Source organism: Zonotrichia albicollis, chromosome 3 (genome assembly GCF_047830755.1).
Source record: "Zonotrichia albicollis isolate bZonAlb1 chromosome 3, bZonAlb1.hap1, whole genome shotgun sequence".
In the NCBI taxonomy this organism is placed as follows: domain Eukaryota; kingdom Metazoa; phylum Chordata; class Aves; order Passeriformes; family Passerellidae; genus Zonotrichia; species Zonotrichia albicollis.
Genome location: NC_133821.1, coordinates 107,316,110 through 107,339,394, shown reverse-complemented (window position 1 = coordinate 107,339,394; position 23,285 = coordinate 107,316,110). Strand labels below are relative to the sequence as shown.

The 23,285-nt window shown below is 43.5% G+C and overlaps 1 long non-coding RNA gene across 4 annotated transcripts in view; it reads left to right on the top strand.

Annotated features, from left to right (window-relative positions):
• The window catches only part of LOC141728620 (uncharacterized), a 30,076-nt gene extending 12,257 nt beyond the window's left edge, over positions 1-17,819 (top strand). The window contains exon 4 of one of the 4 annotated variants that reach the window (XR_012579765.1): positions 17,727-17,819. This is a non-coding gene — a long non-coding RNA (uncharacterized LOC141728620). Of the gene's footprint in view, positions 1-1,908; positions 10,604-17,726 lie in introns of those variants that run through there. The other 3 variants (XR_012579766.1, XR_012579762.1, XR_012579763.1) reach the window with 3 other exon arrangements.
• The last annotated feature ends 5,466 nt before the right edge of the window (positions 17,820-23,285 follow it).

Here is a 23,285-nt window from a genome sequence, read left to right as displayed (position 1 = left end):
ATGGTTTTGGAGAAAGAGCACATATCTCATGCATGTGAAGATTCACATCATCCCTGACTTCCTAGAAAATAGATTCAATTCTTTCAGCCATTCCCGAGAAGTCACATGCCTTAGGATAGGTGTTGCTCCCCTCTGAGCTCTGTGATTCATGGAGCTACATTCTTCTAAAAATACCTAGCCCAAAAATGGACACAGTTTTCCAGCTGAGGTCACTAATGCCAAGCTGAGTAAAAGGACAAGTTCCTATATTTTATACCTGTTAATGCATCCCAGAAGGGTATTTGAATGTCTTGTAGCAGCACTATATTTAGCACCAATTGCAATCTATTGTTGTCTTCTGAATCCTTTTCTGCAGCAGAAAAGAACAAACACACCAGGACAACTTCTACAGGGCCCTAACTCTTGACTCATCACATTTAAAGACACACTGAATGACAAACTCAGACAGTAATTTGCAATCAGTTGTGCATACACCTCATAATTTTATCAGAATAATTTTTCTTCAGCTTGTTTCTGAAAACATTGTGTGGGATTATCAAAAGCTGTGGTACAGTCAATATAAATTCTGTCTGTGGTTCCTCAAGGTTTTGCTAGGTTTCTATTCATGTTTTAGATTTTTTTTATGGGATCATATGATTTGCTCTTTAAAAACCTGTATATTTTCTGTTTTGTTGGTCATTAAGTGACTGCTCAGTGAGAGCATTTCCAGGTACTGAAGTTAAACTCATCCATCACTGTATGTCCCGTAGATTTCTTTCTAGCCTTGCCCTAAACATAGGGTTTTTTTCACTTTTCACAGTAAAAACCTCCCTGTCCACCTGCAATTTTCATAAATTTAACAGTTGAGAGGTTGCTTAGGATAAATCCTGAAATACTCTTGGAGAAATTTCCTCAGAACAAGCTCACAGAGCTAGCCTGTGCTAATCTATCCTGTCCTCTTGTTGAAATTAATTTGATGGATGCATCTGGTAAAAATTAACTTTATTTTGTCATTAATAAAGGAAAAAAACTCTATTGAGTGTCCATCAATCATATTGCTTTTAAAATAGTATGCATTCTTAAATAGATTTTTCAGAAAATCTCATCTATGATGCAGAACCCCATGAACAAACACAAATCATTGATTTCAAATTCCATCCTGAGCTCTGTCTGATAAATATGTTAATTTCACTATTATAACTAGATTGCAATGTAGAGATGGAGTCACAGTCACCAAATTCATTCCATGAGACTAGTCCTTTTTAGATCACTATTTAAGGTTTGAATTATTTCTCTTTCTCAGAATCCTTTAAAGGATTAAGTATTAAATTATATATATTATTTTAAGAGCTGGATTTGCTAGTCCTTTCTCTCCTCATAATTCATTGCCTTCACTTCTACCTGTATTTATAGTGTGCATGAATTACTTTGCTCAGGCAGAAAGCAAGATTAAAATACTTTTGAAAATCAGTTAATATCTCTGCTTGGATGCATCACATAGCAATGATCATCCCTATTTTTTCAGCTTCCTCATGTTCTTGAGAGGCTTTTTGTGGCCGATATAAATTTTACTCTTCTACATTTTTATGCAGTTTTTTATTTTATGTTTAAACAAAGTTCTCCTTCTTATGCCAGAGTTTTTTTCTCTGATAGATGCAAAACACCACCTGGGTGTGCTCCTTTTGCTCACACACAGTCTCTCCATGCAGGTGTGTATTCACAATGCCAGGTCAGATGCCAAGAGTAATTTCTAAATGAAATTTTTGCCATTTGGTAGCTTGGTGCAGGCACTGCCACGGACTTTAACAGTGACAGACCATCAGCCACTGTTTGTGCAAAGCCTTCCATGAAACATTCCTGTTGTGTCATTCATATGACTACAGGCTAAATGGAGGCATTTGCCCTCACTTGCTCACCTTTTCATTTCAGGGAACAGAAGTCTCAGAGCGCACCAAGATGAAGGACTCACAGCACTGGTTGCACATAAAGAAGCTCCAGTCACAGCATAATCTAATTTCAGAGACAATAACTGACTTTAGCACAGAGGTAGAAAACTAAAGGAAGCTTGAGAAGTTTTTAAGCTCTTACAGAAAAGTAAGATACTTCCCTCAATGCTAAATAGGCTTTTTTGTGTGTGTTTAAGAGACCTTTTCTCCTCAAAAAGTAGCTATGTACTTTTTATACCTTCTAGGAACTGCTGCTCTAGACAGAAATGCAGTAAACCAGGCATTTTCATTATGAAAACCTTTTCTTCAGCTGCTTATAGCTTTCTGGAAATAAAACTTGTGTGATTTCTTACCATCACAATTAAGAGAAAACAAAGAAAAAAGAAGCAGACCCTAAAGTGACATAAGGAACATGTGAAATATTTAAGAATCAGAAGAAGAACCCCAGAAATAAAGGTTGTCCAGTCTCTCAGATTTCAAAACATAAAGATTAACTAAAGTAAGTTTAGGGACAGTGATATCATTTTTCTGACAAGAGTCTTCTTTGCAGAAGATTGCATGAGGTTAAATTACCTACCTGGTACCCCTTGAAAAAATTAACCAGCACTGGCTCAGAGTACAGCCCAGAAACCCAGGACACCAAATACTTCATCTGCCTCCCCCTGATGAGCAACTCTTCCCCGTCATAGAAAAAAGAAATACTCAAAGACACCCCCCACAACTTTGCAGGGCTTTGCCTGCTTCTTGCCTCTCCTTCAGTGAGCCCTGGCCCGAGGGGTTTTCCTCACACAGGGCTGCAGAGCTGCTCCAGCTGTGCTGCCCCTTGCTTTGCCACTGCTGGTGGCCCAAGAGTGGTACCTGAGACAGACACACAGCCCTGCCTAAAGGACACCTTCACAAGGAGAAGCTTCATCCTTAGCAAATCCCCATTCTTGTTTTCCTGAGGTCTCATTATCAAACCTTCCCAAAACAGAGTTGTGTTCAGTGCTCATTTAATGCAGAGCATAAAAGGCTGGCAGAGAGCTCCCTCCTCTGTAGTTGCTTCTGTCCCCTGCAGCTCCTTGGAGCTCTGCTCCTTCCTCCAAGAGCTGAGGACTCTTCCAGGTAACTGAGAGGTTCCCTGCATGAACTTGCACAGGGTTTGACCTTACATGGACTCCTTAGTCCATAAATGCAGACAGATTTTTACACCTGCACAAGGCTCATGGCAAGGTTGGGGCCAAAATAATTCAGTGTGAAATATGTGAGTGCCATAGTCAGGCTCTGTTACTCATCCCAGCCTCACACCAGAAAAAGGTCCAGGGGTGAAACCAGGAGGAAGAAAATCAAATTAAACATCCAGAATAATACAATTTTCTTTCAGTGTTTTCTCCGTGTCTCTGTCTTCCCCAAGCCACTTTTGTCAAATGCCATATCTGATTGGTGCAGGATTGTTAGGCATGAGCATGGTCTGAAAAACAAACATCACCCCCTGGAGAATTTTGCTGAGAATAATAGATCTGTGTGAAGGTCTAAATCAATAGAAGTCTTTCTGAATGCATTTCTAGGAAACCTAGAAATATCACCAGTGACTTTGACTAAAATACAAGGTGCTATTGTTTGGAAAGCAATTTATAGTTAAGTAATTTAAATTTCATAGTAAAGAAGGCCATATAGTGAGAACTTCACCCACTGCAGGAGAGGGAAGATGGAGCTGTTCAGGGACTGCAAATACCAGCACAATTTAGGTTTGACAGGGTTTGTTTGTTTTTTTGTTTTTTTGTTTTTTTTTTTTTAAAGAATGATTTCTGGATCCTATTTCAATCCCAATACCCTTTTCTGTCACCCTTGAATTTCAGCTTTTGCATATTTTTTCTCCCTAAGGTTTATTTTCTATCAGAGGATTACTTTCCCCTCTACTAAAAGCTTCTTTTAGGTTATCAGAGTAGGTGTTTAAGGTCTGCATTCTGTCACTTCTTATTTACATGTTTTTAAGTGTTTCTCCTAAAGCTTAAGCTTAACTGAAGGAGAAATAAATGTAGAGGCTATGCTACCATACAGTCAATTGAAATGAACACCAGGGATTCTTCCCCTTTTCCTACTATTAGGATTAGCGTTTATGAAAGGTCTGATTCTCCTAACCAAGATTTTGTTATCCAGTGCCACCCACAAACCCGTTTTTTGAGCTTCAGCACCGTCTTGTTGACACCTAAAGTGGGGATGCATCCCCATGTGCCAGTTCCAGGATTCAATGAACTGGTTTTACTCTTGCATCTCTTTGAGTAGCTCAGCAACCAACTTCAGTCCAAATCCAGCTGAGATGCCTCAAGCCTACCTTTTTCACCTTCCAGAAGCATGGCCTCCCCATGAGGATATGTGCTAGTCATGCCAGGAATGAAGGGAGGAAAGAAATTGTCATTTCTATAGAAAATTGTGATGTTCTATAGAATTTGTGATTTCTATAGACTGACTGAAGTGATGCCAGCGGGTGGATGGCAGTGAGGGCGGGAATCACAGGGCCAGAGAGGGAGGAGGAAGGGATTTCATATCACCTGGTGCTCCCACCTGATATGATGGGAAGTGTTGTTCAGAGCTCTCCCATGCTGTGGAGCTGCTGACCCTGCATTTCTCTGTTTCTATAACTGAGGTTTCACTGATCACCAGGGTATTAAATAAAATATGGAGTCTGCTTTCTCCAGCCATTTTAGTTCTTTCCCTTAGTTTATGAACAAGTATTTCTGGTGTTTCTCTTGGGAGACAGCCTACATGTCTACAGTGTGTTTAAAAGGGGGCATCATTCCTTTGCACCCTGTGCCTTCACATCCCTGCCCATTCCTCTGTGACCTGCCTTTTAAGGGGTCAGGCTGGCCAGGAGCACAGCAGAGGAGGAGGATGACCACAGCCCTGGCTGCAGGGCCCACTGCTGGTACCAGGATCCCCGTGGTGAACAGAGCTTGATGGCATCCATGTACTCTGTGGGGGGCTCAGTTAGGTCAGCCCTACAGAAAGCCCTGTGATGAGCTGAAGGCTAAAAGCCTGGCTTTACCCCCATGCTGCTATGAGCTGTGTGTTGATGACTTTAAGTGTTGATTACACTTCCTTTTGTCCAGGTTTGGTTGATACAAACTCATTTGGTTGATACAACCTCATTTGCTTCCAGGGATCTCTTACTGGGGGCCATCGCAGCCTTGAAAACCTTAGAAAGAAATTCAAAGTGTGAAAACCCATTGCAGCAGCAGAGAAAATGATTTGCAGGAAAACAGAGAGCACCAGCAATAAAGGCAGGCAGGGGGAAGGGATGCAGCTCTCCAAGGCTCCCCCAGGGCACAGTGAGCTAAAATCAAAAGAGAAAACAGCATGCAAGACCAAATCCTGCCAGTGGCAAGTCCAACAAACAGCTGGAGTAAAAGGCAGCTCTTGGAAACAAAGCTGCCGCTTACCCTCACCCTTCCTGTATAAGTATCCCCCACATGAAAAGCAAGATACTGTGAAACATTAGACCGTTCTGCTCTCATGAATTTCTCCCTCACTCCTTTCTTGGGTCTGACTGTTTTTTTAACCTTTGGCAGCCTCCTCACCCGACCTGCTGTGCTGGGACACCAGTGGAGTGTGCAAATCCATGCTCCCTCAGCAGCCTGCACAGGAATGGAGGTGAAAGCAGTGGGGAAGTCACAGCTCCAGCTGGCTTTCCACATCCTTATAGTCAGATTCTCTCCCTCTTCAGGACAGGAAAGGCAGCTAGAGAGAGAGTATTACATATCTGGTGTTCATAAAATAGTATGGGTTGGAGGGGATCTTCAAAGATCCAGCTGTCCTGCTGTGAAAAGGGACACCTTCCACCAGACTGCATTGCTCAAAGCCCCCTGCAGCCTGAGCTGAGAAATTCCAATGATGAAACATCCTTGTACTTGGTCCTGTTGAACTTCATGAGGTTTGCATGGGCCACTTCTCAAGCCTGTCAAGGTCCCCCTGGGTGCCATAGCTTCCCTGCAGTGAGTCAACTGCACCACTCAACATGGCATCATCTTCAACTTGCTGAGGGAGAATTCAACCCCACTGTCCATGTGTTAAGTTACCCATTTTCTTGTTGAATGCAGTGTTCCATTCACATATGGATGTAATCTTTACATATGTATATATATTTATATATAAATGAGACCCCTCTTCAAAGTGTTGTGCTGGTTTTGGCTGGGATAGAGTTAATTTTCTTTACAGTAGCCAGGATTGAGGCCATGTTTTGGATTTGTGCTGGAAACAGAGCTGATTACACAGGGATGTTTTCATTATTGCCAAGCAGTGCTTGCACAGTGTTAAGGCCTTTTCTGACCCTACCCCACCACTGATGAGGCTGGGAGTGCACAAAGAGTTAGAAGGGACATGGCCAGGACAGGAGACCCCAACTACTAAAGGAATATTCCATACCCAACACATGATGTCTTGCTATATATAAAGTAGTAGGTAAAGCAGTGGAAAGAAAAAGGCAAGGGAGACTTTTAGAGAAATATCTTCCCAAGTCAGTGCTACATGTGATGGAGCCCTGATTTCCTGGGGATGTCCGAACACCTGCCTGCCCACGGGAAGTGGTGAATGAATTACTGCTTTTGCTTTTTCCTTTACCTGTTAAACCGTCTTTATCTCAACCTGTGAGGTTACTCATTTTTACTCTTCCAATTGTTTTCCCATCCCACTGAGGTGAGGGGGCAAGCAGCTGTGTGGAACTTAGTTGGCGGCTGGGCTTAAGTCACAACATTTCTTTTTGGTGCCCAACATGGGGCTCAAAGTGCCCACGCTAATGACAGATTTGATTCAAATGTGCTGGATGGAATTTGTAGCTGTTCTTGCTGTTTGGCTGTTAATGGGCAGGCTGCTGTGCCTGCCATGAGGCTCGCCTGCCTGCCTGCCTGTGTATCGGAGCAAGTGCTCGTTAGTGGCGGCTTTCTGCTTTCACTGCTTGCTGTGCTGCCGTGCTGCTTATCATCTTACTCTGCTGTGCTTGGGCACATTGTGATAACAGCCTGCGCTGGCTGATGGCCAGGACATTGCTGCTGTTTGCTGCCATACTGGACAGGCTGGGATTCTGGTGAGAGCATGAGTTTCAGAGACTCTGACCAGTGTGGGTGAATGCGGGTGCAGGACACCTGAAATGTCTGTGCTGCAGTAGTTGCACCTCTGAAGGGATGTGGCCTAAGGATGAGGCCACACCAGAGAAGGCGCCCCTTGGAGTGTCACTGGCTGTGACCAGCGAGGTCATGCCTGAACACCTCAAAGCACGTGGCCATGGATCAGTGCATGACAGTATTCACCATCTGAAAGTACAGAATGGCACAGCAGATAAACATGGAGACAGTAGTTTCCTACATCAAGAAAGTGCGCAGAATGTGAGAATCTCCTCCTGAAGGCAGATGCACTTTTAACAGTGTTGAAGAAGGTTTTGGAAGGGCTATGAAGGTCATTGGGAATGGTGCACTCAGCCCCAACTCTGTATTTTTAAGCCTCCCTATGTGCTTAACATTTGGGTTTAAAGCAAATGTAGATGACTTGTCACTTGGCACTGTAGCTACATTGTTTTAAACATTATTGTAATGGTAAAAAATGAAAAAAAAAGGCGGAATTTTATACTGGTATCCTTATCTTGGGAATTTGTAGTTGGAGAATTACAGCTAAGGATTACAAGCTCCCAATATGAATGCATATTTGAGTGTATGCTTATAATATATACCCACAGAGGAATACACGGAAACAACATCTATTTTGGCAACCCTTGCACTTTTCAAATTAGATGCAGAAGAGTTATTCTAATTATTTAAAGGTCTCTGAGCCTCAGCAAATTGTATTGACAGAGCTTTCGCTTTCAATAAAAAACAGACCTGAAATGCTTTTGCAAATGTGTTGCTTTCATCAAAATTTTTATTTCACTGTTATTGACTTTTATATTGGGCAAAAGCTGTGCAGGCAGCCACATTTATGCACATCCCCATCCCCTGTCCCCTTCTTGTCCACCACAAGGTTCCTGATTTCTCCCATCTATTAACACCCCCAACTCCTGGCAAAAGGTGATCCAGCTGCACAAGGAGCCAAGTGCATTGGGCCAGCTTCTAAATAAAGGCAGAGGCAGGGAAAATAAACTGAAGGAAACAACTTCAGAGTGCAAAGCATGAAACTGGGACAGGCAATATGAAGAGAGCTGAGTACTGGTGAAGAAGGAATCAGATGAGCCAGGATGATTGAAGCAGAGAGGAGCAAAGATTTTGCTACAGATTGTCCTGTCATGAAATTGAAATATAGGGCTTTAAATTGCAAGGTAGGTGAGGCAAAATAAGATAAAAGGAAGGCAAGCAGTAGTAGTGGGCAATAAGCTGTGCTTTGATGCACATGCACTGTAAGTGCATAAACCAATTAATGAAAATATTGCATTAGCATCTGCAGCAGGATTGTCCTTTCTTTAAATCTGTGTAGAGCTCTCCTGGACATGGCTTCCTCTTACCAGTTTGGTGTTGTTCATGCCCATCCAAATTTTCCATTAAGAGGAGTGGTACTGCTCTGGTTTTAATGAGTTTCCTAATAAAGAGATGATGACTGGCAGTGTAATTTCCCTTCTACACTTTGTGCTTTCATGACGGGAGCTTATTATTAACCTTACTACTACATTTTCTGTTATTTTACTCTGGTGGTTTAATTGTATTTCCACCTCAGTCATGTGCATTCATTTTCTAATAGTCTCCTTTCCCAGACTGCTTTCATGTGAGCAGCAGGGTTTTTCAGTTAAGTACTCTGTGATGGTTTTAGTGTGCATTTCTTTCTGGTTTAATCTTTCTCTTTTTTCCTCTCTGTCTGTGTATTACTCATCCTTAATGGGGTACAGCACCTTGTGCTCTCTGACATGGAAAACAGGGACAGTGTAAGCAAACATCAAGGACAAAGCATAAAAATAACAGAGGCAGTCTCCGTAAAAGGGGAATTAATGACTCAGGCAAATGGATGCCACATGTTAGTAATTTTAAGGAAAGAAAGCATCAGCCATGCTTAGAAATGCAGATGTATTTATCGCCTTTCAGCCCCCCTATTTAGCTGTTACTAATGGTGTATTGAAAGGGAACAAAAGAAATTTCTGCATGCAGAAGCAAGGATATCTTAGCAGGTGGTCCGGGGTAATGGAAATTTAGGGCACAAGCAGCAGATCTGATTCTTATTTTATTAATGCTGACATAAATCAGGCATGTGTATCCACTGAAGGAGTGAAAGAAGTTATGCCAAGGTAGGGTTGGAGAGAAGTCTCTCAGGTCTCCCATATCCAATCTAACACAGAGCAGCAGCCTCCTCAGGAACTGCACCTTTGCTCTCACTAAATAAGACAAGATGGAAATAAATCTTTGTATTTCACCATAAAATACTAGGAGGTGTGCACAGACAGCTCTTGGTATGTGAGTGCCAGTCTAATAAAGCAAAGGAGCAAAAGTGCAGTAACCCTAGAGGTATGGCCAGTGGTTTGGTATTCAGTCAATAAAAATAATTGAGAGTCGACTCTTATTTACAGTCTGGCCCCTTTCCAACACCAACATTTTAGGGGAGCTGTACATTGGATCTAAATGAAAAGTAATTTGCCAGAGTTAGTTAGAGGTCTCCAATGTGAACAGGAATCAGGACCTTTGATTTTACATCCCAGAGCATGTTTCCATTTGGCTTGTTACACGCTAACACTGTTTGCAAGAAGTGAGGGCAGTCATTTTCATTTGCTGAAAAACTGGAAGCAGAGCAGAAGGCCTCATGAAGCTGACACAAGGCTCGAAGGGATTGCCCTGCAGCACAGGACAAGCCTTCCTGCTGATGGGGTTATGAGAGAGATCCAGAGCTGCCTTATAAACACCTCCATGAGAAGAAAAATCCGGGTGCTAAAGAGCTCGTTGAACTACTGGACAAAGGTATTATAGGAACCACAGGCAGGTGGATAAAATGTAACAAAATCAAATGGAAAATGAAGCGTGTCTGAAACGGCAAAGCTGAATAAACGTGTTGATGTGCGTTGAGATGTGGGCTGTGAACTCTCTGGTTATCCATGCTGGATATCTTGCAAGAAAACACACTTAAGCAAGGGACATACTTGGAGTTCAGAAGAGGAAACCCTCAGCAAACTACAGGGCTCATATTAAATAAATATTTGCTTAGGTGGTCTAACAGCCTTGACTTTAATCCGTGTGAGCCATTTGCTCCGGCTGTCCATCACGGCTGGATGCCCCAGAGCCAGACGGGGAGCGGTGGTGCGTGCAGCCCCCGTGTGCCTCAGCGTGGGCAGGCTCTTCCTAAAGCGGGGCTGGTGAAATCCTGCCACTGAGCTTTGCAAAGCGGGGCTCCATAGGCTCACCTGCCCAAAGAGCTCCTCAGCCTCGGAGCACAGGAACCCCGCTCAGAGCCACAGGATGCCGGAGCACTTGGCCAGCATCCTTGCCAGGCCCTGGGCGCTGCTGTGCCCAAACAGAAGCACCAGCCCCCACTTTTCAGACAATGCATGAAGCGCCAGAGCCCACATCGCTGAGCTGAGGCCTTCAGCACTATCTGCCACACCATCCTCTTCGCTTCACCACCTCCCTGGGAAGATCGGGACATGTCCTGCAGCTTCCTCACGCCTACATCGAGATGAAACAGATGGGAACATAAATAAAACTGTTCAAAATAAAACCCTGCCCTCAAGCGCACCGTGGAGGGGCCCAGCGGCGGAGCGGCCGGGCCGGGCCGGGTCTGTCAGGGCCGGGGTCCCTCAGGCCCTGGCCGGGGCGAGGCGCAAAGGGCGGGCGGCAGCGCCACCTGGCGGCCATGACGGGGTCGGCGGGGCGGGGGAGCTGCGCGGTTCCTGCAATTCCTGCAGTTCATGCAATTCCTGCAAGGCCTGCAGTTCCTGCACTCCTGGAACCCTGTTTCAGGAATGGAATTGTGAGGCGAGAAGAGAGGAAAGAAGAGAAGGGAAGGGAAGGGAAGGGAAGGGAAGGGAAGGGAAGGGAAGGGAAGGGAAGGGAAGGGAAGGGAAGGGAAGGGAAGGGAAGGGAAGGGAAGGGAAGGGAAGGGAAGGGAAGGGAAGGGAAGGGAAGGGAAGGGAAGGGAAGGGAAGGGAAGGGAAGGGAAGGGAAGGGAGTGGACGAAGGAAGTGGCGGAAGGAAGTGGCGGAAGGAAGTGGCGGAAGGAAGGAAGGAAGGAAGGAAGGAAGGAAGGAAGGAAGGAAGGAAGGAAGGAAGGAAGGAAGGAAGGAAGTGGCGGAAGGAAGGAAGGAAGGAAGGAAGGAAGGAAGGAAGGAAGGAAGGAAGGAAGGAAGGAAGTGGCGGAAGGAAGGAAGGAAGGAAGGAAGGAAGGAAGGAAGGAAGGAAGGAAGGAAGGAAGGAAGGAAGGAAGGAAGGAAGGAAGGAAGGAAGGAAGGAAGGAAGTGGCGGAAGGAAGGAAGGAAGGAAGGAAGTGGCGGAAGGAAGGAAGGAAGTGGCGGAAGGAAGGAAGGAAGGAAGGAAGGAAGGAAGGAAGGAAGGAAGGAAGGAAGGAAGGAAGGAAGGAAGGAAGGAAGGAAGGAAGGAAGGAAGGAAGGAAGGAAGGAAGGAAGGAAGGAAGGAAGTGGCGGAAGTGGCGGAAGGAAGTGGCGGAAGTGGCGGAAGGAAGTGGCGGAAGGAAGTGGCGGAAGGAAGTGGCGGAAGGAAGGAAGGAAGTGGCGGAAGGAAGTGGCGGAAGGAAGTGGCGGAAGGAAGTGGCGGAAGGAAGTGGCGGAAGGAAGGAAGGAAGGAAGGAAGGAAGGAAGGAAGGAAGGAAGGAAGGAAGGAAGGAAGGAAGGAAGGAAGGAAGGAAGGAAGTGGCGGAAGGAAGGAAGTGGCAGAAGGAAGGAAGGAAGGAAGTGGCGGAAGGAAGGAAGGAAGTGGCGGAAGGAAGGAAGTGGCGGAAGGAAGGAAGTGGCGGAAGGAAGTGGCGGAAGGAAGTGGCGGAAGGAAGGAAGGAAGGAAGGAAGGAAGGAAGGAAGTGGCGGAAGGAAGGAAGTGGCGGAAGGAAGGAAGTGGCGGAAGGAAGGAAGGAAGGAAGGAAGGAAGGAAGGAAGGAAGGAAGGAAGGAAGGAAGGAAGGAAGGAAGGAAGGAAGGAAGGAAGGAAGGAAGGAAGGAAGGAAGTGGCGGAAGGAAGGAAGGAAGGAAGGAAGGAAGGAAGGAAGGAAGGAAGTGGCGGAAGGAAGGAAGGAAGTGGCGGAAGGAAGGAAGGAAGGAAGTGGCGGAAGGAAGGAAGTGGCGGAAGGAAGGAAGTGGCGGAAGGAAGGAAGGAAGTGGCGGAAGGAAGGAAGGAAGGAAGGAAGGAAGGAAGGAAGGAAGGAAGGAAGGAAGGAAGGAAGGAAGGAAGGAAGGAAGGAAGGAAGGAAGGAAGGAAGGAAGGAAGGAAGGAAGGAAGGAAGTGGCGGAAGGAAGTGGCGGAAGGAAGTGGCGGAAGGAAGGAAGGAAGTGGCGGAAGGAAGTGGCGGAAGGAAGTGGCGGAAGGAAGTGGCGGAAGGAAGGGGCGGAAGGAAGGAAGGAAGTGGCGGAAGGAAGGGGCGGAAGGAAGGAAGGAAGGAAGGAAGGAAGGAAGGAAGGAAGGAAGGAAGGAAGGAAGGAAGGAAGGAAGGAAGGAAGGAAGGAAGGAAGGAAGGAAGGAAGGAAGGAAGGAAGGAAGGAAGGAAGGAAGGAAGGAAGGAAGGAAGGAAGGAAGGAAGTGGCGGAAGGAAGGAAGGAAGGAAGTGGCGGAAGGAAGGAAGGAAGTGGCGGAAGGAAGGAAGTGGCGGAAGGAAGGAAGGAAGTGGCGGAAGGAAGGAAGGAAGGAAGGAAGGAAGGAAGGAAGGAAGGAAGGAAGGAAGGAAGGAAGGAAGGAAGGAAGGAAGGAATTTTCTGTTCTGTCACACTGAAGCACATTAAGCACAGTGCAGCCATGCGTGACCTGTGCTGCCTGCTACAGTGGAGCCAATGCTACATTTTGATCAGTGGAAAAATCAGTTATTAATCAGCAAAGAACTATTGATTTTCCAGCTGCTGTTTCCATAGAGTAGGAAGTCAGCCATTGCAGCTGGCGATCACTGGACTGTGAAGCGCCACCGGGAGCACCTCTGGCCCAAGGGAGCGAGTCGATCCATGTTGGGAGCTATGGGGTGTTCTGGGGTCACTGCTCAAATAGAGCAGCTCCCAGTTGGCAGGAGACATGGAAGTACATTTCATGTTTGTAGCTAACAAATTAGGGAAAATTCACTGTTGAACTGGGAAGCAGAATGGAAGATGGGGCATATTCTTCAACTCCACGTAAAACTGTATGTTTGGTGGATGTTGGTAGTTTTCCAGTCAATTCATAGTGGCCTGAGAAATGCATCATTTTTCTCTGATAGAATTCAGTTAGCAAAACAAGCTTCTATCTTTTTTTTTTTTTAATGCAGTAGAAATATTCATAAGGTGTTCAATGAGATAGAGTCTTCTGATTGCTTTTCTTCTCTGTGTAGATCAATTGTGATGGTTCACTCAGGCAAACATGTGCTGATCTGAACCATACAGATTTGCCTATTTATTTTAGTTAGGTCTGTAATGGAGATTTTTATCACCAGCTGCTGGGATTTGGGATCCTTTTTATGAAACCTGACCAGAAACATAACATTCTGAGACCTGAAATTCTTCTTTTGTAGTCTTTTTCCTAATTTCCCTGAGTAATATACTCAAGAGCATCATTGAAATATGTCCACAATGCAGAGCTTACGCTGACATTTACCCAGAAGAGTGTCAGCATCAGCATAGTGCTGCATAATAGAAACAGGGCAGTGTTCTTTCACACTTTTTGGTATGAAAATTATAATTTCATGATCTAGAAGATGTTCTGCTTTGGATCAGAGTTTTAGCTGTCCAGCAGTCAGCTGAGATTGAGGGCTGGCTCACATCTATTTTAGGTAACTTTACAATATGCACACAGCCCCTGCTAGTCTGCATTTCTCTGCGTTTCTCCAGCAGATCAAATTGTGGTTGTTCTTTCAGTCATGGTCCAGCACCACAATGACAGTAGCAAAGATGTGAGCTCTCACAGCTGTCATTAAGAATCACAAGTTCATTTACTCACTACTGAAACTTTCATCTGAAATAATCCAATACTGTGCAACCACTCCAGGAAACTGGAAAGAGACAAAATGTCTCTTTGAAACCTGAGCCATGAAAGAATTACCCTGGAGCTTGACACAAAGAGCACTGTGCACAGTTCCAGTGATCACCATCAGGAGAACATTGGAAGGTAGGTTAGAAGCTAAAACTGCTTGTGGAAGTCAGTGTTCCTAGTGTCACAATTAGTGTTGCCACTAATTGTGGCTTCATATAGCACCAATGGCACATGGAGCCCTACTGCATGGAAAAACTGGCCAGCTTACATGGTTTAAGTCCAAGTGAAATTAAAGCAATTCATTGATTTATTAGCAGTGCATATTTAACCTCTTATCAGCAACATATCATATAAACCACAGCACTAGACCCTTGCAAAATGTTAATAAATGCCTGCAGGTTTCTAAGTGTGCCCTTATAGCCCCAGCATCTAAGAGCCCCCTTGCAGGCAGTGTGCATTACACCCCCCATGCTTTGTGTGGGGGTGCAGGTGCCCATGTGCAGCCCCTCCTGTGGGGCACCCTCTGTGCCACAGCAGAGCTGCTGCCTCAGGCTGCCCAGGGCAGTGCCCCTCATGGCCCCATGGGCACCCCGAGCAGTGGCACACCCCCCTGCCCCCCTGTGCTCCTGGGAATGCTGCAGGGCCCTGCCTGGCACTGCCCCAACAAGGTCACTCCTCCTCCCCCTGCCCCAAGGCATCCACCCAGGGTCTCTTGTCACTCCCTGGTTATTGATTAATCAGGAGAGGCATCTCCCTGGTTAGTGCCACCAGTGTCAGGTGCTCACTCTCAGGTGGTTTTGGGTGTCCCAAAAGCTGCTTAAATGGGGGTGCTGTGGGGCACCTGGCTGGGGATGTGCTCCTGGGTTTCAATGGCTGCCTGGCCCTGTGTGAGCAGGACAAGCTCACAGCTGGCACTGCCCTTGTTTCTGGGTGCTGAAGGTTCATCAGCTGGTACCCCTTGCTGTCCTGGTGTGCTGCCTCTGCTGGGAAGGGCCCTCACTTCTGGCAGGGGGTGCTGAGCAGATCTCCCTGTCTGCTCCCAGTACAGTCTAGGGTACTCCCAGCTGACTTCCCCTAAAAACCTTTAGAGACATGAACCCTTTGTATTGCTCTGTTAGAAGGGTTTGCAATTCAGCTGAAAAGGTCCAAGTTTCCTGTTATTTGTTTATGTGGCCCTATATAAGCTTCAGATCCTCCCGCAACAAACTGCAGGTTTGTTGCAACTGTTTCTTTCTCTCCCCTGTAGTGATATACTTCCTTTTTAGATAGTAGTAATCTATATTTCTAGTTATACTTATTTGTTTTCAATCTAATAGTTCTGTGCCTTCTTTTTGTATTTTTATTTTTTTTCCCTTGAACATGTTTTCAGGACAGTGTTCTGCTTTTATGAGGATCATTCCTTTGCCATGCAGTTTCTCTGAAATGCTTTCTTCCTTTGCTGTTTCCCAAACTGTGTCAGTGCCTCTTGAGCTTAATATTACTCATTTTAGGGTTTTTAAAAATTCTTTCTTAGAGATTTCTTAGAGCTGTTGGGTCTCAGTCACTGCCCAAAAGTAACCAAGAGTGTTCCCAGGGGTGCTGGGGTGCTTTGTGCAGTCACACCCTGTGTGCTGCTGAGTGAGCCTCCTTGGGCCAGTGCCGGAGCTGATCTCAGCATCTCCTCTTGGTCTATAATAGTGCACAATAATGTTGTGACTCTCAGTGTGCAGCTGTTTGCATTTGACCAGGACATGGAAAAAGAAACAGTAATTTGGGAGCACATTTTTTCCCATTTTTTTTTCCATCTGAAGAACAGCAAGTGGTCCAAATTTAGCCAGCTGTGGTGCTTCTCTCTGGTGGCTCTGCAGCACAGCTTGATCAACAGGAAAACAGGGATTTGCAGAGAAAAATAAGTAGCAGTGGTGGTATTTTCAGGTGTGAGAAGATCCTTATGACTGTAGGGGTTCGCTGTTGTCCAGTTCAGACAGCACTGAATTGTCCTTTAGAGAGAAAAAAAAAAAAGACAAAGGATGAAAAACAATCTTTTTTGGGGTCCCTTCTTATGTTTCATGTGCACTCACATCTCCAGTTTTATAGACCGAACCAGATGGAACCAAGTCTTGTGTCACCTTCTTCCACCCTTTGAAAGATGTAAAATACAAAGTCCAAATAAATCAACAAAATTTGATAAGAATCATGTTTGCAAAGTTGTATTTACAATGCAGCTTCTTTACCTCAGTCCCTGCAGCCCTCCTGGTCTTACATTTATGCACTGTGTGAAGCTTTATAAAGCTGACATTTGGGATCTATCCCCAGAGGATTATCTTTGAAGCAACATACCACTTCTTAGAACTAAAGATATTTTCTTTTAACATCCTGAATTCATAATTCTAAGACATAAATAATGCTATCAATATTAATGCACTGAAGACATTTCTTCTATACCTGAGGATATGTTACTACCCACAGAGATAAGTAGAATTTCATAAATATATACAAAAATCTTAACTTTTGTCATCATGACATCTTCAGAGCTGTAATTGTAACAACACTCCAGAGCACAGTATTGTTATTACTAGCTGCCACAGAGCCAGAAGTTACCTCTCAGGAAAAATTGACTCCACTGAATCAGGCATCTCTACTCATGCTGAGAAGACACTGAACACACACATACACACATCTATGTATAAATAAATAAATAAATATATCAAAGTGTGGCTATTAATTTAAGTGAAAATAATTTCCTCTTTTAAAAAATATTTCACTTTCTGTTAACATGATCATAATAATAATTATAATAATAATGATGTACTTTAGGAAGAAATGGTTAAATAGGTGTGTAAGGGTGTGTTTAGGCTTCTGCTGGCATAAAGATTTTGTAGGTACTCCTTCTGCATTTAGAAGGCACCATTTACTCCTCTGCATGCAGAGAAATACTGCCATTGTTTTGTGTCTAGATACCCCCATGTAAGAGGTGAATTATCATTCAGAATTCCTTGATCTGAAACAGATCTGCTGAAATCCCTAGAAAATTTTGAATAAAGGTGAAAGAGTGACATTTAAATCCATTCATAGCTAACTGACATGAAGGAAATAGGCTAATTTTAATGATTTTCTGTTGAAAATAGTGGATTTAATTATGTTCTCATTCTTGGATGTAAAACTGAAGCTTCTCCACCAACCCTGCTAAAACAGTTCTACATTATAATAAATAAGAATTGCTAAAAGAATTAAGTCACTCATGCTCACAACAGAAGAAAAATATTTTAGAGGGCTAGACACAGTCAGTTATGATTAACAGTTCTTGTTATTCTTGTACACCTCTTTCTGTCCAAGAAGGTTGATCTGAAAGAAGAGTTTGCAGTTTCTAGATAACTTTATGTGTCTCAAATACAACAAGGATATTGTACCATTATCCACATTCAAAAAGAGCTGGGTAAGATGCCCTAATGATTTCCCTAATATTGAAGAAAACACTAGTGTCCCTTGCAACAGAGTGCTATTTATGCTTCCTTTATCTCTTGGTAATTTTGTGTAATGTTTGCTGTGGAGTCCTCAAGACTTTTTTCCAATATAATTGTTAAATAGCAAGTGTAGTTTTCATTAGTTTTCTAATTCCCTTTTAGATACCACATTGAAATTAAGCAAGGGTGCTTGACAGAGGTATTCTACATTTTGGCTATAAAATAGATAGAAATAATTGATGTACTGATTATTTATTTATATATTTCAAACAGGCATCAACAGGACTAAAGAGGGCACATTTAAGCCTTATTAAAAGTCCTAGGCAACAGATTTCTTCCTGTAACGCATTTTAGTATGCTAACTGATTATGGAGAACAGAGCTGCATGAGGTGTTTTCCATGGAATTGAGGTCACTTGAAATTTACCTTGGTATCATCACAGAATGAAGCACCCTTCACCTAGACATCACCAGCTATAACTGCAAAATCATCTGCAATGTCTGCTGAGCCCGTGACATTCCTGTGTGTACAATCCAGAAAGGTTCTCTGATTGTCTCCTCCCTTGAGACTGCCTTGACCTCACTTTGTGGCTTTTGTTGGCTCCAGTGGTTAGAAACAGTTTCCTGATTAAAATCTCATTTTTTTCTGGTTGGTTTGTGCCTTTTGTTGTCGTTGTACCAATGTTGTATTTTATCTGAAATAGCTTTTCCCTTTCCAGAGTTTGCTCATCTGAAGTAGAGGAGCCTTGTCCTTCCTGCATGTCTTGCTCAGTGAAGCAAACCAAGTTGTCCTGTCCTCTCTACTAAACAGAATGATGAACACTCTGTTCATCCTAAAAAGCTCTGTCCTGTGCCTAGTCAGCTTAAATTCAGCTTTCTTGTATGTAGGTGGCTGGAACAGTGTGAGACCCCAAGGACAATGTGTATTTTGCTGGAGTCACTACAACCTTTCACTTGCCTTTGTCATGGCTGCAAGCTGTGGAGACATCTGTGAATACACATGTTCTTGTGTGTATGCACAAGTGTACACGTTCATGTAAGTACTCATGTGCATCCACACACATCCACAGATTGCTTTATGTGTTTGTTGCCAGCTGAGGAACTCTCAGGTTGCAGTGCACATTTTTATTACTATTGTTGAAGTTCATGTCCTCATGTGTCATGGTACTCCATTGGGATTCCTCCTGTCCTCATTACTCCCTCTCCCTGTGTGACAGTCTCCTCCATACTGAGGACAGTGTACTTGGCAAGTTTTGTTACCCCTTGTCCGCTTTTCATACTATTAATATTGCTAAAACTAAACCAGATCCAGTTCTTGAAAAACTTTGCTCATCATCATCATTCCAGCCCATTACATTGACATTCTCCCTTCAAGCATCCTTACACTATATGGCTTCTGCTTGTTCTGCTCAAAATAAAATTATCCTCGTGTGTGGCTCTATAGCAGATGTTTCACAGATGTTTAGATAAATGAAATTTTGCTCTTAGTGTTGCATAGTAATAATAGTTAAAATATCAATTATGGTTTCTAAGAAAGATGCTAGGCTCATCTGACACATATGTTGCATTGCTCTTCCATCCATCTTCACAGATTTAATTAGTTTTTCTTCAAAAATTATTTCAAGTTCTTGCCTCTTTTGTTTAAATTTGCTTAAGATCTCTACTCTCAAACTTGTGACTGTATGAGCCCAGTCTAGCATGGACTAATTCTGGTTCTGACTATCCTTCAGATACTGAGATGATGTCTACTTCCCTCCCTGTGTGTGAGTAACAAGAGCATATGCCTAATGTGCCTCTTGCCCATTAAAGAACAAGCAAGTCTCTTATGTGGTCAAAGACTTATATTTGTTTGTGGAGAGGCTGGAAAAAGCTCTGATAAAGGTGACTGCTTCTGCAGGCAGGCAATGAAAGCTGGAGGTAATGGAAATTGGGAAGGACAAACCACACCTGTAATTTCTGGGGTGGGATGTTGGATCCCACCAGGTGGGGAGGATCACTGCACCCACAGGAAGCTGTGTGGGGATGCCCTTTGAGAAAATCTCCATAATGGAATCCCAAAAAGGAAAATGAAATTGGATTCAGGAAATTGAAAAGCATACACACCTGCTTCAAAGAATCTTATACCTTACTTTCAGCACATCCCTGCAGTATCAGTTGTGGTACTGAGTCTGTCTGAACCCTTTATTTCCCTGTTGCAGTGGTTTGCTCCCCCAGTCAGCTCATTTTTGATCCTTTTTTTGAGCTGGGAAAGCCTTTTTAATTTTTTTATAGTGCTTAATAATCATGTATGTTCAGTCCCCTAGGTGGTATGTTAATTCTTTTCTTTCATCTACTTAATTAGAAGATTTTGTTCTGCATAAAATATATGAGGCAGCTGGAGCAGGGTCTTATGAACTGGTAAGCATCCAATAGCTATATTAAGCAGTTTCTTAAGGCTTTGAAATTGTCTTCAGATGGTAGCTGTTGACAAACCCTGAAGTGAAGCGCTACTTGAATATTCACATTAAAACCACCATTGCAGTTAAGTTAGCGATGCATGATTAATTGCCTTAAAAGCAATGGATTCATATGGAGTAAAATGCCCCTATGAAAATCAATAACATGACTACCATTAGCAAGAGCATTACTTTGAAGATATTAAGGGGCACAAATCAAATTTGTTAGCTGAAGAGTAACAGTGGCTATATGTACAAACAAAAGGCAGTTGTGTCAGCAGCACAGCATGTGGGGTTTATGGTTCTTTCACAGATTCTCTCTCTTCTCTTAACAGTCACAGCAGTGGGATAGCATGGTAGTTACTCAAGGCAAATAACAGAGACAAAGGTGCTACTTTGCTTCCCCCACCAGGTTTGGCAAGAACCTCTTAGTCCCTGGCACATGCAGGTGTGCAGACTCGATGCTGTCACCCAAGACTGGCTCCCTGCTCTTTGCCATCCACATTCACACCCATTTTACCTGGTGCTGTCAGCCTGGGCCAGTCCCACCACTGACACATAGGCAACCTCAGTTTCACAGGGGTCTTGCTTATCTGTCCAAAAAATTCAAAGGATTTTTTTTTTTTTTTTTTTTTTTTTTTAGTATATAAGCATTAGAAAACCTGCTCCTCTCTTCTTGTATCCTCTCAAAATCCCTTTGATGCTGTTGCATAAAAGCCTCCTCAGGACTGAGAGTTGATTCCATAGGCAAATAAAATACTGTATTGTGGTCATGTTTACAGTGATACATGGGGAAATGATTCAGATTTCAGTGTCTTCCTAGGGTATGTGCCCAGAATGATAAAAATAAAACAACCAAACAAAAAACCCACTCCACTTGGGTGCATTCTTATGTTTCTCACTCACAAAAAAATGCTGAATGCCTGATTCTGTGTATCACTGCAAGAAGTAGAAAGCTGCCTGTCAGAAGGGGGACTATCCTCTTCGCCCAAACCTGACATAAATGATGACAAGAATTTTAACTTGGAAAAGAGGGAGCTGGATGGAAGGGACTTCCTTTATCTCCATGCCTGAGGATCTAATGTATAAAAAGGGAAGAATCAAGTAAACAATATTATGACAATCAATAATGGAAATACAGAAGATGAGGGGCTGGACAATATGAAGAGTAGAAGTGCTAATACTAAGGAGAACAGGGGGAACAAACTGCTTCAGCATTGACCTAAGTATAAAATAACCTCAGACATAAAGCAATCATTACTCTTTAAGGAACAGAATAAAATATTGATGCTCTTCTTAAAAAATTAGGAAATACCTAATTAAGTAAATTTTCAATTAACATGGTAAAACACATCTGCTATAGAAATATTAAGTTGGGATGGAGGTTCATGAATGGTCCTTAAAACTAATAGTAAGAGGGTTTTTCTGAAGTTTGCAGGTGACAAGGTGGGAGTCATCCTCAATATGAGAAGATGAGGATATTAGGCAGAAGAAAATGCCTGTCCCAAAGAGTCAAACAGTGTGATAAACATCAGTGAAATTGAGGGCAATGTCATTTAAAGACTAGTGTGGAGGATTTGCACTGAAAAAAATGGGAATTTGTCAGCTGGAAATGGAAATGAGTAGAAAGCACTGGGTCACTGAGCCAGTCAGGATGAATATTGTCATCAATGTGTTCCAACCATGAAGGACAAACCCAGGCTGAGGATATCCCTGATGATTTGTTTCCAGTGGAGTGGAAGTAGCATTCAGGCTGGTGGCATCCCCATTCATGAAGGCTGGAGGAGCTGCAGAGGACAGCCCCTGGGAAGAATGTAGCAGGGAAAAGCAAGGGCTTGGTTTAGTCTTTCTGAAACTGCAAAGAGAAGTAATTATTCTCTGCAAGCAAATAATGATGCTAAATTCTGAAGAAACAGGAAAAGAAAAGCTATTTAAGTCAAAGAATAAAATTCACATAGAAACAACTGTAAATACGCTTATGCAGGAATTCATAAATTATTTTTCCTTATCAGTGTACTGAGGATCTGGAAGAGGATAGTGGTGATATAAAACCTAATCATCATTAAAACAAAGTTCTGTTAGTTCATGAAATATTTTGACCAGCATATTTGGCAAATTACTGGTATTTCAGGCTCAGGAGCTCCTTTCCAGGCTTATATTCCTCTGACTGGCACTGCATAGGAATAGATGGAGAGTCTCATATCCCAGAAGAGTCAATGCTGGTCTGTAACATCAGGTCTAGGCTTTTTAAAACAAAGCCATCCTGGTCTTCTTCCTTGGAGCTGGGTTTGCTGTGGGAATTGGAAGAGAAGCAAAATCAGTTCAATCTCATTTATCCAGAACCCAGCTGCTGTTTATCCCTCTGAGACAAGTGCCAAGCACCCCTCCTCCAGAGCTGCAATAGTCTGGTACCTTTGTCCTCTGCTGAGTCTCCATGCTGCAAGTAGCTAGTGGGCTTTCTGTGGAGCATGTGCTATGCAAAGCATCCCAGCACATCAAACATCCCAGAAATAACCCAATAAAATTGTCCAGGAGCTAGGTGCAAAATTCAGATTTGGAATCTCCTCTCCCTCACTGCTGGATCTCCCCATTCCAGAGTCAGCTCCCTTGGCAACACTAGAGCTTGGCTGGCCCAGCATTCAACTGCTGGGAGAGGGAAGAAATCATAGACCCCGCCTGTGCTGCAAGTGCCTGTGCTTCCCTCCACAGGACAGTATCACCTCAGACTGCCATAATTCATGTTGGACTTCTTGCACCTTGGGAGTGTAGAGACAGGCAGGCTGCACTCTGCTGCAGACATCCCTTCTGCCTTCCCAAGCAACACTGGGAGGCACTCTGCCCTTCAGCCCCAACTCATGCCACTGCCACTCATTAACAAAACCTGCCCCACTATTTAGTTGTCCTGCTTTCAGTGACATAAGTGAAGCAGGAAAGAGATTTCAAATTATGGTGGAGTGGTTTGTTTTGAAGTATTCTGAATTAATTCAGGAAGTGCAGCCATCAGGCTGGCAGTGATGCTGCAGCACTGTGCTTCTGAACACCTTTTTTGAAAAAAATACCCAGTCATTACCAAATCCTGGTGAGGACGGAGAGAAGACATATTTAATACATTTTTTTGTCTTCTAAAAAAAGTGTGATTCGTTATCTGAAGGCAGTAATTCTAACCAGTGTTATTGGTATGCGGCACACAGGGATCTTAGTGCTAGCACATCTTTATTAATGTTGTTATAAAAGCTTCTACTGGGATCCTAGTTATCAAATGACTCTGACAGCAATTCATCCACAAAGCCCTGTGTTTTAATTTCTCAATATCTGAAAAGAAATGGGCTGGGTGGGTCGAAAGACTCCTATTTTCAGCTGCTTTGTCCTTTGCTTTAAAGCCTGGCACATTGCAAGCG